Source organism: Chrysemys picta, chromosome 8 (assembly GCF_011386835.1).
Source record: "Chrysemys picta bellii isolate R12L10 chromosome 8, ASM1138683v2, whole genome shotgun sequence".
Classification (NCBI taxonomy): domain Eukaryota; kingdom Metazoa; phylum Chordata; order Testudines; family Emydidae; genus Chrysemys; species Chrysemys picta.
The window spans coordinates 86,306,324-86,321,937 of record NC_088798.1 but is presented as its reverse complement, the minus strand read 5'-3'; positions in this window follow the sequence as shown (position 1 = coordinate 86,321,937).

Sequence of the window (15,614 nt, the reverse complement as noted above, 5' to 3'; positions counted from 1 at the left end):
TATAGTCAACATTATTAAAATATACTGAGAAGCCTGATAGAATCTGCATGGACGCTTTTCCCTTTCCCATTTCTTTTAGGGATCACTAGCTGCCAATATCAGGATTGTCTCAGCTTCCAGGGATTAGAATAGAAAAGACACCTAAAAGTTAGATACACAGGCAAAGGAGCAGAGAGTACAAAGGAAGGAGGCATTTAAGAAGAGAGTGAAAAGGAGAAAGACCTCTTTCTCGATCATTGATTTTCTGACACCTGGTCCAGATGTGCTAAGTACCAAACTTCTGTTACTTTAGCTTGATTTTTGTACTCTGGAGAAGACAGGAAATAATGTACTTGAGAAGCACAGCTAATTTAATCATCAAGATTGCTTGTAAGTGTCAGTTAATAATGCTACCACTTTGGTAGAGGAAATGATGATTTGATTATAAGTAGCATATCTGCTTACAACAACTCTTATCATGATGTCATAAACTTTTTAAGTGAATCCAACTTGATTTTGATCTAAATATAGCAATACCTGCTGTGATCCTATACACTGTGCGCTGAGGAAAGGATTGATTGATAGATTCAAATTTCTTCAACATCCAGAATCATCTTTTGATCTGAATTATTAATATTCATTATTTAGTTTATTGGCATTACATAGTGGCTAGAAGCCCCAGCTGAGATCAGAGCCCTGTACTTACCGTAAAAATAAGCAGTAAGAGATGACCCCTTCCTTGGAGAATTTACAATATAAATAGATAACAAAGACAAATAAATACTTATTATCCCCATTTTACAAATGGGAAATTGAGACACATAAAATGAAGTGACATGCCAAGGTCACACAAGAAGCCTGTGGCATAAGTCTTAAACCCAAACTTTTTGAATCCCAGTCAGGTGCCTTAAATGCAAGATTAACCTTCTCTAATTGCATTCAGAATACACTTGCTTAGCCTATGTTCATGCTATTTGCAGCCTCTAACTCAGTGGTGGGCAACCTACAGCCTGTCAGGGTAATCTGCCAGTGGGCCGCCAGACTGTTTACATTTTCACAGGCCACCGCTTCCCGCAACTCCCATTGGCAGGGAAGGGCGAACCGCGGCCACTGGGAGCTGTGGGCGGCTGTGCAAATGTAAACAAATGACCAGCAGATTACCTTGATGGGTTGCATGCGGCCCGAGGGCTGCAGGTTGCCCACCACTGCTCTAACTGATGTGTTATCTTCTGGACCAAGCAGTGAAAGCCCTTCCTTCCAATTGATTTCCTTCTTGCAGAAAAATGTGGTTAAGTACAATGAATAATTATTTTCAAAAGAATAATATGCCCTCAACAATATCTTACATTTATACTGTCTTCCATCCAGACAGAACTCAAAGTGCTTTACAAACTTAAATCAATACACTAATTATACACAAAAGATCACTTTATTCATCACTGAAATCAAGTTTGCTCTGGAGTGAAACCCAAAAACAGTTTAAAAGGCAGTGCTATGCTATTAGGCAGGAAATGGAGAAAGTTCAAGCTGTTTAATAAGTTATAACTGCAGGGAAAAGATTGCTGGTCAGAGGAGCTGAAGAACTATTTGCAATGAACCACTAATTTGACCAATTTAGCTATCTCTGTTCACATATTATTTATGAACAGACTTTGACTTACAACTGTATTCATTGTTCAGTGAATGTTTTATGCAATCATGGATCTATCAACGTGATTAGCTAGCTATACCGAAAGAAGGACAGGAGACACTTGATATGATTTTAATCAGGCCACAACTATATTATTAGATGTCTGAGACTACCTGGTGTATAAATGTATAGTGCAGGAAACTCCATGTTTATTCAATATCTCCCTGGGGGGCTTCCTCCAGCCCTCCTCTTCTTCCATCCAGGTTCCCCAGCCAGCCCAATGCTGGGACCTTACCATCTTCCCCCAAAATGAGGGTTGAGGTGGGCTATAAAAGAAGGGGGGATTAACTCTCTGCCATACTAGTCATAGGAGCTCCAAACACCCACCACATTCTGCTTCTTTACTCCTTTTTAAGTAATTTATCAAGCCATTTATCTGGTTACTTATCCTTCCCTATGGAGTACCTGCCCTGGACATCTGCCCCTCACGTATTTAATGACATGATACCACAGCCTAACTCCCTTCCCTACTCACTATAATAAAGCCCTCCCTGAACCTGCTGTGGAGAAGGCAACCACACACCACCTAGGCCAATCTGGTGGTGAGGAAAAAATTCCTTCCCAGACCCCTTAGAAAGGAGCGATGTCCATAGCGGGTCCTGATCAAACCTGGTCTTTTGCCACCCCAAGGGAAGGGAGGGTGGATGGGTGCTACTCAGCTTGATTCAGGGAAAACGGCTTCTCCCACCGGGTTTGCCCTTTTTCAACTCCCCAGCCCTTCTGTTCCCTGCGGATGAATCAGCATTGTCACACTGACCCACTTCCCCTTTTACAGCAGCTTCTGAGCCTCTCTCCTACCCCCCACCCGGAAACTGCTATTCCCCCTCCCCCGGAAAAACAAGACAACACCCCCCCAACCCACTTAAAGTGCAGTGCAGTCATTCACAAAGAGTTTAATGTGTCTATTGATTCAAGTAACCACTGTTCATAATTTTCTTTTTGTGCTGAATAATTGGCCACTTAAGCTACATTACACTATTTCTGCTCCTGGACTGGATGACTTCCAAACCCACAAAGATCCTTTAAGATAGCCACCATATACTTCAGGAATGAATAAAGATTCACAGCGCTCTCTCTCTCTCTTTCTGGTCTTCTGTAAACAAAAATCTTTGTACAGATATTCACAGAATAAAATTTGTCACAATGCCGTCACAGCAAATTTGTGGATGCTATTAAAATGGACTTTGTGAATGACTTTTTGCACTGCCACCTGGTAACAGTTCCAGGAATGTAACTGGCCAACTTGGAATTTGGACAACACATAATGGGTAACACAATTGCCCTTGTGTAAGATACCATAGGATCTTTAATGTAGATACATGTTTTGTACATTGGGTATTATCCCAGCCCAACCGCCTAATATTATGAGAGGGGACATAATGAGTTTAGTACTGATCCAGTAGGCAATGTATGGGGTCAGTAGGTTTGGAGGGTGCAGTTTCTAACACTTGATAACATGCACATTAGATGATTTTAAAAGTGCATGCAAGTACTAAAATTTTAGCAGATATCAGCACCTTCAAATTTCAGATCCTAGCTTATGAACATGCAGTTATGTGCACACAGAATACAGGTAGAGTCCTGCTTGGAATGACCCACTTGGGGTTTAAACAGTTTTAGTGTTATAAAAAATTACTTTCCCTTCATATTTACAAAAAAAAGGACAAGACAATAACACAATATAAACCAAATATTAACCCTCCTCCTGCTGTGTAACAGATACAGGTCTCTGAAAAAGAGAAGAGGAAAACATTTATTTAATGTGCCTCAGGAAAGTCACAGAGTCTGAGTCTCAGGTCTGCTCCAGCTGCTTTGCATCCTTCTATAGAGCCAAAACTTGCTTGTCAGCCCCTGTTCAACCAAATTTGGCTCCTCGGGCCTCTGACCAAAGCTGTGTGAATAACTGATTTTACAGTTCATTGGCAATTCTCAACATATGGAAAAAATGGTTTGGGTTGACCTGAAAATGAAATATTTGAAAATGTTCAGCAAACTGAAAAGTTAAAAAAAAAACAATACAAAACAAAAAACAACCTTCATTCAATTCATAACAATCTGTTTAGTTTAGATTGACCCTTTTTCAATTTAAAATAAAATTGAGTAAATTTTGAAACAAAAAGTTATTTCCAATCAAAAACTCAAAACACAGTCTTTTGAATATGTCAAAATGAAACGTTTAGACTTTTTTAAGAATTCCTCCCCACACACCAAAATTCATCTCAAATTTGTTAAATGTTTCAGTCAACCTGACGCTGTAATTTTCACCCCAAAAAAGTATTGGTAGAAAACGTTTACAAGCTCTACTCCTGACAAAATAGGCTAGTCAGCCTCCAATGTGCAAACCTGGTTAGGGACAAACCAACTGCTAAGGCTCAGATGGGCTTAAGTGAGGTCCCAAAGAAGCCTCCTCAGAACTGGGAGGAATGAAGGGGACCCCTGAAGATCCTCAGAAGAGTGGTGGAGGGAGCTTTGCTGGATCTCTTCCCCAAACACTCTGCTCTCAGGGGATTTCACCACTAAGGCATGTAGCCTCTGGCAGCCCTAACACAGACGCAGCACAAACTTGGCATAAAGCCACCTTTGTCTCACTCCCGTACTCTCTGTGCTGAGGTCAGCATTGGCACAGTGATGAATTCTGCTCTGTAGTATGCTTCAGAAGAGCCAGTGCATGAACTTTCTGTTCACATCCTCTTCTCTAGTCTCTGAACAGAAGAATGGACCCCAACCCACCCCATAATCGCACGACCACTTACCAGATGGCAATTTGTGGCAGGGATATTACTAAGAGGAAACTATTTAGCGGAATCCCCTTAAACAGGGTATTTTAACCAGCTACAAAGTCACTCAGCTTTCACAGCAATAGAGTCTGATCAAGGACAAGATCTGACTTGAAACTTTAGACCATTTTATGACCTGACACTATTAGATAGTGATATAATCCCATTAAGAAGTGATTTTTTGAGCTAGGGACTATACTTTCTACATTCAGGCAAATTCTAACTTAATCCACAAGGATTATAAAATCTAGAAATCCTTTCCTGCTTTTGAAGCCCTCCAGTCAGGTTTGCTTACATGTGCATGCAGTTTTGCACATCCTAGATTTAGAAAGGATTTTGTGTTCCAGTTTTATGATTTGTGCATTTTCCCTCCACTATATACCACAGGCTATGTTCAATTGTTACCAATAGATTTGTGCTTTGAATTGTAAATATCAGAAGTAAGGAATAAAACCATTTGGTGAGTTTTGCCTCCCTCCCTCTGTTCCTGAATAGATTATAAAATTATCAGATGTATTTGAAATTCAAAACTATTTATGAATTTCTGTGGGGAACAGGTCTTGTTTTGCAGATCATGGTTGAACAGTTAAATTTAAAATATTCACTGTCTGAAAATTCTGTATTGGTTAGTTACCTATAGAATCATAGAATCATAGACTATCAGGGTTGGAAGGGACCTCAAGAGGTCATCTAGTCTAAACCCCTGCTCAAAGCAGGACCAATTCCCAACTAAATCATCCCAGCCAGGGCTTTGTCAAGCCGGGCCTTAAAAACCTCCAAGGAAGGAGACTCCACCACCTCCCTAGGTAACGCATTCCAGTGCTTCACCACCCTCCTAGTGAAATAGTGTATCCAACCTAGACCTCCCCCACTGCAACTTGAGACCATTGCTCCTTGTTCTGTCATCTGCCACCGCTGAGAACAGCCGAGCTCCATCCTCTTTGGAACCCCCCTTCAGGTAGTATAAGTGATGTGAAATTTGATGATTCATGTAAGTAAGTAATACAGCAAAAAAAAAAAATGCCAGTGGGGAACATTACTGTGTTCCCTGGTTGGATTCAAATGTATTCGGTATGAGAATGTTAATGGAATTCTGTATTCTGAGAATCCAACTAGTGGGATTCCTACATATGTCCATCTTAGTGGTGGGGAAGAGCAGGAAGGGGTCATGACAAGAGCACCAAGAATACCCAGCTGGTGGGCAGTCCCTTGGGGACCACTGCCACATGGTGTAGATTAAATCAGCTGTTAGGCTGTTCTACACTGTGCTGAGACAAGGGCCAGAGCCAGGGAGAGTACAGATTAGCCAAAAGGATCAGGGATACATAACAGACTCCTTGGTGGCCTCCATCCCTCTTCTGTATCAGAGAAAAAATCTGGTTCTTTATTAACTTTGACTTCATATATATGCTTATTTTTAAAAAATGGCCACATATTTTGATTCAGTATGGATATACAGACTGAATTACACTACCTGCTAAAATATATATATTGTTCCTAGCTAACATATCATTTTGTTTTTGTCAAACCCAGATACCCTGCTTTTAAAAGTGGCGCTTTCACAATGATATCAGACCATCAGGCATTGGCTGACGATGTGATGAAATTCCCAGATTCTTGCCATTTCTACAGCATCATTTTAATGTCTGTGATATTTCACCCTAGTGATGGCTGCATTTTGTTGGTTGGCAGGGGCTCCTTTCTCTAATGTTTATAGCTTGAAAATGCTTTGAGGCTTGCAAAAGGAGGCTACATACTGAGAAAATGAATTAATAACAAAGAAAAATAAAAGCTCTCAAAAGGCAGTAATCACAAGCCAGCCTGAGGAATAAAAAATGTTAAAATAGGCACAAAAGGTATGTGGGTACCCAATATTTTAATTCTATCACCTCTTCTGTCCATAGCAGAAATTCTGGCAGTCAAAAATGAATCTAAAGTCCAATCCCTCCCCACAAAAACTATTACAGATACATTTCCTATCTGTATAGTTTACATCAATGAGTAAAACCCAATAGAAAAATAAAAGTAAATGTAATTGGCACCATCAGACATTCCTATCTCCAGCTACCACTTGACTTATATACACAGAACTAAAAGTTTGAAAAGTTTCCAGAACTACATGTGTAGAAATTGCTTCTACATGGAAAGCATTCACAATATCCCATTAATATAGTTTCTGTTCATCACTTTTCTTGTGACATCTGTTCTGTCAATAGATTATGTTTAATGTAATTAGGGCACAGAATGAATGGGTCATAAATTTTAAAAGACAAAAAACACAAAAACTAACAGATTTTTTTAAGTACAATAGAAGCAGGAAATCTGCCGAACAATAAGTGGGGCACTGGATGATTGAGCTGCTAAAGAAGCACTCAAGGAACACAAGGCCATTGCGGAGAAGCTAAATGTGATGTGATGGAGATTCTCGCACCTGAGCCATCCTTTTAGGTAACAAATCAGAGGAATTGTCCCAGACTAACATGGCAATAGAGGAGGTTTTGGAACAAACTGATAAATTGAACAGTAATAAGTCAACCGGACCAGATGGTATTCACCCAAGAGTTCGGAAGGAACTCAAATACAAAATTGCAGAACTACTAACTGGGGTATGTAATTTATCACTTAAATCAGCCTCTGTATCTGATGACTGTCAGATAGCTAATGTAACACTGATTTTTTAAAAAGGCTCCAGAGATGCTCCTGGCAATTACAGACCGATTAATCTAACTTCAGTGCCACACAAATTGGTTGAAACTTTGGTAAATAACAGAATTATCAGACACATTGATTATTGTGATAAGTTGGGGAAGAGTCAACATGGCTTTTTTTAAAGGGAAATCATGCCTAATCAATCTGTTAGAGTTCTTTGAGGGTGTCAACAAACATGTGTACAAGGGTGATCCAGTGGATATAGTGTACTTTGTCAAAGACTTTCTGAAAGTCTAAGTCCCTAACCAAAGACTCTTAAGCAAAGTAGGCAGTTATGGGATAAGAAGGAAGGTGCTCTCATGGATCAGTAACTGGTTAAAAGATAGGAACCAAAGGGTAGGAATAAATGGTCAGTTTTCACAGGGGCGAGAGGAAATTAGAGGATCTGTACTGAAACCAGTGCTGTTCAACATATTAATGAATTATCCGGGGCATACAGAGGCAAAGTTTGTAGATGATAAAAAGATTACTCAAGATAGTTTTAAGTCCAAAGCTGACTGTGAAGAGTTACAAAGGGATTTCATAAAACTGGGTGACTAGACAACAAAATGGCAGATGTAATTCAGTGTTGATAAATGCAAAGTAATGCATATTGGAAAACAATCCCAACTTTGCACAGAAAATGATGGGGTCCAAATGAGCTGTTACCACTTAAGAAAGATCTTGGTGTCATCATGCATAGATCTCTGAAAACATCTGCTCAATGTGCAGCCACAGTCAAAAAAGCTAACAGAATGTTAGGAACCATTAGGAAAGGGAAAGATAAGACAGAAAATCTAATGTCACTGTATAAATCTGTAGTACACCCACATCTTGAATACTGTGTGCACGTCTGGTCACCCCATCTAAAAAAAAAAGATGTATTGGAAAAAATATAGAGAAAGGCAACAAAAATGATTAGTAATATGGAATAGCTTCCATAAGAGGAGAGATTTAAAAGATTGGGACTGTTCAGTTTAAAAAAAGAGATGACCAAAGGTAGAGGTTAATAAAATCATAAGTGGCATGGAAAAAATGAGTAAGGAAGTGTTATTTACCTCTTCACATAACACGAGACCCAGGGGTAACCCAATGAAAATGAATAGCAGGTTTAAAACAAACATAGGGAAGTATTTCTTCACACACCACATAGTCAACCTGTGAAACTCATTGCAAGCGGGTGTTATGAAGGTCTCCCTGACTGCTAGAAGCTGAGACTGGAGAACAGGAGATGTGTCACTTGATAAATTGCACTGTTCTGTTCATTCCCTCTGGCACCAGAGATGGTCGGAAGACAGGATCCTGGGCTAGATGGAAAAATTGGTCTGACTCAGTGTGGCCATTCTTATCTTCTTAAAATAATATGCAAAAAATTCTGATTATTTGATAGAATATTGATATCATGATATAAAAATAATATCACACTGCAGTATTCTTTCCTTCACCAACAGGGTACAAAAATAATCTCCTCAATAATTTAGATAGCTATATGAAGGGTATATCTAACCTTACCAATTAAAAGCCCCTTTTCCTCCCTTTTCCCAGTCTAATCAGTATGGTCTGTACCTTACCATCAGTTGGCTCTACTCGAAAGAGAATAATATGTTCCTATGTAGAAATTTATTTTCTGTAAATACTGAAGCCAGTCTAGAACTTTTGAGTTATGTTACCATGGTCTTCCCTAGGTGGTGACGGATACATAAAATAATAATTAATTATTGTATAGATTAGTACCTTTGTCTTAAATTTGTTAGCTTTGCCCTTGTAGTGATATAAAGAATGAAATAAAAATGATATAAATATTAATATCAGGCAAACATTTTAACAAGAATAACTAAGTCAAACAAGGACAGTTCCCTGATAGACTGAAGCAGAATTTGAAGACAATTGCCAATTTGTGGTATATTCCTTGGCCTTAGAATTAGTCCTGGCCTTTTGGGACTAAAATGATATAAACAAGTACACCATATGGAAGAATTACTGCACCACCTCCTGAAGAATTAATCTGCCACATGACATCACTGCTGAAGGCCAGATGTTGTAGTGCTAAGGCATACAGTATAATCCAGGAGACTGCTTTACAAAGGCCAAATATAGAAGCTTCTCCACAAAAGAAGGGGAGTGGAATAAGCCTTTGATTATATCTAGAAAGTGAGGTTTGTGCTTTGTCTCTACACACTGCAGTCTTTCTTACTATTACTCCCTTGATGCTGCATAAGTCCAAACAAAACAAATGGTCTGTTCGATTACATGAAGGCTCCTATTTTTCACAAACATATTTTAAATTCTCGTTTGACTTCAAAACAATAAAATCTTCATAGCAAGATTTAGGATGAATTTTAGAATTTATTTCAGGAATAGAATCTCATGAGGAAAGATAAGTCTTCAAATAGTTATGAATTTAAATGTATGGTTCTTACATACAAAGTGCCAGCAGATCTGTCAGTGCTCAGCCAACTAGCCCAATGAAAGGTCTAATATGGAATCTGTGACAAACGTTATAAAACATCCTTAAATTCCCCAGATGCCCAGAATTACTATCTCTTAAGGCCTGTGAACAATGTAACTGCAACTGAGTTAGGGGATCTGGTTCCAATCTAGTTGTCCCCTGAGCTGGGTAAAATATGGTTCCATGTTGTAGTATACTGTGTTAACTGTGTATCTTAATGCATCTATTAAATGAGTCAGACAAGAATCTAATTACCCTTTACCCAGCTTCTAAATCCTATACTTGTAGGATATCTCAGAATCATGCTTCTATCAATATTTGTTTATCTTAGGAATCAGATGGTGCTAGTATAAAGGAACTGACTCAGTATAAATAGCAAGAGGAAATGTTTGTTTGCAAAATATTCCTAGTGTAGACAAAAGTTACCGTTAATGGCAAGTTTCTTAATGTAGACAAAAATTTTATTTCTAAACTTCATTTCACGTCATTAGACTCTTTAAAATGATCTGAGTTGATGAAAAGGAGGAGAATAATAATTTAATAGATCAGTTGCTAGAAAGATGGTGATAAATTGAAGAGGGTTAAGAGAAGAGCCATGAGAATGATTGAAGGATTACAAAACCTGCCTTGTAGTGATAGACTCGGAGAGCTCCATCTATTTAGTTTAATAAAGAAAAGATTAAGGGGCGACTTGATTACAGTCTATAAGTATCTACATAGGGAAAAATATTTAATAGTGGGCTCTTCAATCTAGCAGAGAAAGGTGTAACGTGATCTAATGGCTGGAAATTGAAACTAGACAAATTCAGACTGGAAATAAGGCCTAAATTTTTAATGCTGAGTAATTAACCATTGGAACAATTTACCAAGGTCATGGTGGATTCACCATCACTGACAATTTTTAAATCAAGATTGGATGTTTTTTTTTCTAAAATACATGCTCTAAGAATTATTTTGGGGAAGTTCTATGGACTGTGTTATACAGGAGGTCAGACTAGATGATCACAGTAGTCCCTTCTGGCTTTGGAATCTACAAATCTCATATTTCAAAAACAAACAAACACCACATGAAATGGCAAAGGATAAATAAATACTTTCAGAATCATCTGAGCTGCCCAATTGCACCTGATACTCCATAGTTGCCTGTAGGAGAATTTTGCTTCACATATAGCCACTTTCCTAAAGGTTCTTTAGATTTTAATACCAAAAAAAATCACTTCTTTGTTAGAATTTTTAAATTATGCATTTAAAGATATGAAAAGGAAAAGAGGAATAAGTATACGTAACAAAGGGGCTCTACCAGTTATGATACTCACAAGATAATAAAACCACCTGATTTTCCATCAGAGATAGGCTATCCATAAAAAGATTGATGGATATCTTATGAACAGGTGCACAGAAGATCTTCTCATCTAATTGGAAAGATGCACTACAACTAACCTGCTAACATTTAACACACATGTGGAAGAGTTGCTTCGGATAGAGATAGAATGATAGTAACTTTAGACTGACAATGCAGAACAAGATCCTCAGCTAACATAAATTACCATAGCTGAACTGAAGTCAGAGCTATGCTGATTTACAGCAGCTGGGATCTAGCTCATATAGTGTTCTCAGATGTCATTGGATTCATGATAATGCTACAGACTTTGATGGATGAATGTAACTTTTCTAAATGATTTCCTCTTCCCTCTTTCTCACCCTTTACTCTTTTCTCTTTCTTCACCTTATTTCTTATAGCCCTGATCCAGCAAAACACTTAAACCCATACTTGACTTTAATTCCATGAGTAGTCCCATTGATTTCAGTTGCCTTCAAAGGATCTACTCACATGTTTAAGTGCTTTGCTGGATAAGGGACCATTATAATTAGTTTGTTTCATAAAAACATTATTATATTATGCTGTTGCATTAATACTGACTACAACAGTACAACATATAGCATGGGCTATAACAACTGGAGCCTTTGAGGGGCTTTGGTTCCCCCCCCAAAAAAATTAGGGGCTCCATTTAGGGATTGCATTATTAAATAATGTGATTTCATTTTTGCACCTTGAAAATATATGCCTTGATTTTGTGCTCCACTCAGTCACTACTCACTTAGGCAGAAAGGCGTAGGATTGCAGATTTAAAAACCACAAAATACTCTCTGGCAAATTGAAATATATTGCTGACCTGTTGGCTTTATACAGTCACTGTATTCTTTATAAAACACTCTAAATGTGGTAGAAGGAGGAAAAGGAACATCCTACAGTTGAGCTGTTTGATTACACTGGAAAACAATTTATATTTTTCTTACATAACCACCTGGGTTCCTCTCTCACTGAGAGACTCTGACGAAGAGAAGACTACAAATAAAGTGTTAGTTGGAAGCTTCTTGATCTCTCGGCATGTTGGGACTGGGATCAGAGGCTGCAAATGGACAGCCAAAGTATCACAGGCCCCCTGATGTCTGACCACTCCCCTCCTTTTGTGAAAAGAGCATCTGGAGTGTGGGCAAGGTGGAGGGAAGAAAAGAGGAGGAAAGCCAATCAGGAGGTTCTGGGAGTCAGCCCTAGAAGAAATCTTTGTGAGAGAATGAGAGACAGCCATCCTGGTTGCAGAAAGAGTGGGAGAAGCACATAAAGGTGAGCCTCATCCTGGCACACACGGTTCCACTTCACAAGAAGAGAGACCTATTTGCTGAGTCATTTCTCAGCCAGGAAATAAAGGATCCAGAACCTGCTCTATAAGTTAAGATTGGACTGATAGACTCAGCAGGTAAAGCCCATCTTACTAAATGTTTGTTCAGTATTGGTGTAGATAGTTTCCTGTGTGAGGGAACATGTCAGAGGAGGGAGGTAAGCCAAAGAGAGACAGGAAGGGGGTCCAGGACATTTTGGGGAACAGGAGTTACAAAAAAATGAGTCTAGAAAAATCTAGACACAGCACTTATTTTAATCCCTTTACTGGCTCCCCCTTCTTTATTGCTCAAACACAAGCTGCTTGTATTATTTTTCAAGGGCCTTCATAGTCAATCCCCATCCTTCTTATTATCTCGCTATTGTTCGCTATTGAGCTGACTATGCTCACCTCCAATGAGCCCATGATGCCAGCACTTCCCCCTATGAAATTTTCAAATAAGCACCTTTGTACTTTCTCCCAAGCTGCCCCGTATGCTTTGGAAGCATTACCTGTGTCCATCTATAAAGCTAACTCATTATCCATCTTCAAATCCCTCCTCAAATCTGTCCTATACTGTAATACTACATAAAACTTTACAACAGCAAAGCTGCTAGTGTGCAGAGACCAGTGTCTATCATGCTGACCAATATTGTTTCATTGTCTGACTATCCATCTGTTGTCTCTTCTCTTACACGTGAATTGAGAGCCACTTCGGGGAGGTACACCCTTTTTGTTCTGTATTTGTATAGTGCCTAGCACTGGTCATGATTAGGGCTGGTAATAATAAATAGTAATAATAACCTATTGCCAGGCTTTAGCAATAATGTAAATCATGCCCAAAGTCACTCTAGTTTGGGTAAATGGATTATATTGAAATTACTTGCACACATGTTCATTTTGAACCTGGTTGACTGTAATTGCAGAATAAATCAGCAAATATGATAGAAGGGGAAAGAAACACTGAAATAGTTAGTTCCAGCTGTAGTCCAATTACACACAATAATTTGTGAGTGTCCACAAGAGAATATTGATAATTGCCTATCACTCTAAACTCACTCACAACTTATAGGTACAAATCTGCTTCCTCTAAATTTTGAATACAAAATTTCACATATCTGGTCAGGAATTCAGGTCCGCTGCTCACAAACCAGAAGGAATTGGTAGGGGAAGCAAAAGTGGATGGGAACCTGGGAGGCAGTGACCATGAGATGGTCAAGTTCAGGATCCTGACACAAGGAAGAAAGGAGAGCAGCAGAATACGGACCCTGGACTTCAGAAAAGCAGAGTTTGACTCCCTCAGGGAACTGATGGGCAGGATCCCCTGGGAGAATAACATGAAGGCAAAAGGAGTCCAGGAGAGCTGGCTGTATTTTAAAGAATCTTTATTAAGGTTGCAAGAACAAACCATCCAGATATGTAGAAAGGATAGTAAAGGATAGTAAATATGGCAGGCGACCAGCTTGGCTTAACAGTGAAATCCTTGCTGATCTCAAATACAAAAAAGAAGTTTACAAGAAGTGGAAGATTGGACAAATAACCAGGGAGGAGTATAAAAATATTGCTCAGGCATGCAGGAGTGAAATCAGGAAGGCCAAATCACACTTGGAGTTGCAACTAGCAAGGGATGTTAAGAGCAACAAGGTGGTTTTCTTGAGGTATGTTAGCAACAAGAAGAAGGTCAAGGAAAGTATGGGCCCCTTACTGAATGAGGAGTGACAGAGGATGTGGAAAAAGCGAATGTACTCAATGCTTTTTTTGCCTGTCTTCACTGGGCAGCACAGTATGGGGAGGAGGTGACCAGCCCTCTGTGGAGAAAGAAGTTGTTCAGGGCTATTTAGAAAAGCTGGATGAGCACATGCTAAAGGAGTTGGCAGATGTGATTGCAGAGCCATTGGGCATTATCTTTGAAAACTCATGGCGATTGGGGGAGGTCCCGGATGACTGGAAAAAGGCTAATGTAGTGCCCATCTTTAAAGAAGGGAAGAAAAAGGATCCGGGGAACTACAGGCCAGTCAGCCTCACCTCAGTCCCTGGAAAAATCATGGAGCAGGTCCTCAAGGAATCAATTCTGAAGCACTTAGAGGAGAGGAAAGTGATCAGGAACAGTCAGCATGGATTCACTAAGGGCAAGTCATGTCTGACTAACCTAATTGCCTTCTATGATGAGATAACTGGCTCTGTGGATGAGGGGAAAGCAGTGGACATGTTATTCATTGACTTTAGCAAAGCTTTTGATTCGGTCTCCCACAGTATTCTTGCCAGCAAGTTAAAGAAGTATGGGCTGGATGAATGGACTATAAGGTGGATAGAAAGCTGGCTAGATCATCGGGCTCAATGGGTAGTGATCAATGGCTCCATGTGTAGTTGGCAGCCAGTATCAAGTGGAGTGCCCCAAGGGTTGGTCCTGGGGCCAGTTTTGTTCTATATCTTTATTAATGATCTGGAGGATGGCATGGATTGCACCCTCAGCAAGTTTGCATATGACACTAAACTGGAAGGAGTAGTAGATACGCTGGAGGTAGGGATAGGATACAGAGGTACGTAGACAAATTAGAGGATTGGGCCAAAACAAATCTGATGAGGTTCAACAAAGACAAGTGCAGAGCCCTGCACTTAGGACGGAAGAATCCCATGCACTGCTACAGACTAGGGACCGAGTAGCTAGTCAGCAGTTCTGCAGAAAAGGACCTAGGGGTTACAGTGGACGAGAATATGCATATGAGTCAATAGTGTGCCCTTGTTGCCAAGAAGGTTAACAGCATTTTGGGCTATATAAGTAGGAGCATTGCTAGCAGATTGAGGGATGTAATCATTCCCCTCTATTCGGCATTGGTGAGGCCTCATCTTGAGTACTGTGTCCAGTTTTGGGCCACACACTACAAGAAGGATGTGGAAAAATTGGAAAGAGTCCAGCGGAGGGCAACAAAGATGATTAGGGGGCTGGAGCACATGATTTATGAGGAGATACTGAGGGAACTGGGATTATTTTTTCTGCAGAAGAGAAAAATGGGGGGGGATTTGATAGCTGTTTTCAACTACCTGAAAGGGGGTTCCAAAGAGGATGGATCTAGGCTGTGCTCAGTGGTACCAGATGACAGAACAAGGAGTAATGGGCTCAAGTTGCAGTGGGGGAGGTTTAGGTTGGATATTAGGAAAAACAGTGGTGAAGCACTGGAATGGGTTACCTAGGGAGGTGGTGGAATCTGCTTCCTTAGAGATTTTTTAAGGTCAGGCTTGACAAAGTCCTGGCTGGGATGATTTAGTTGGAGATTGGTCCTGTTATGAGCAGGGGGTTGGACTAGATGACCACTTGAGGCCCCTTCCAGCCCTGATATTCTGTGATTCTGTAACTTTTAAAATGTTATATT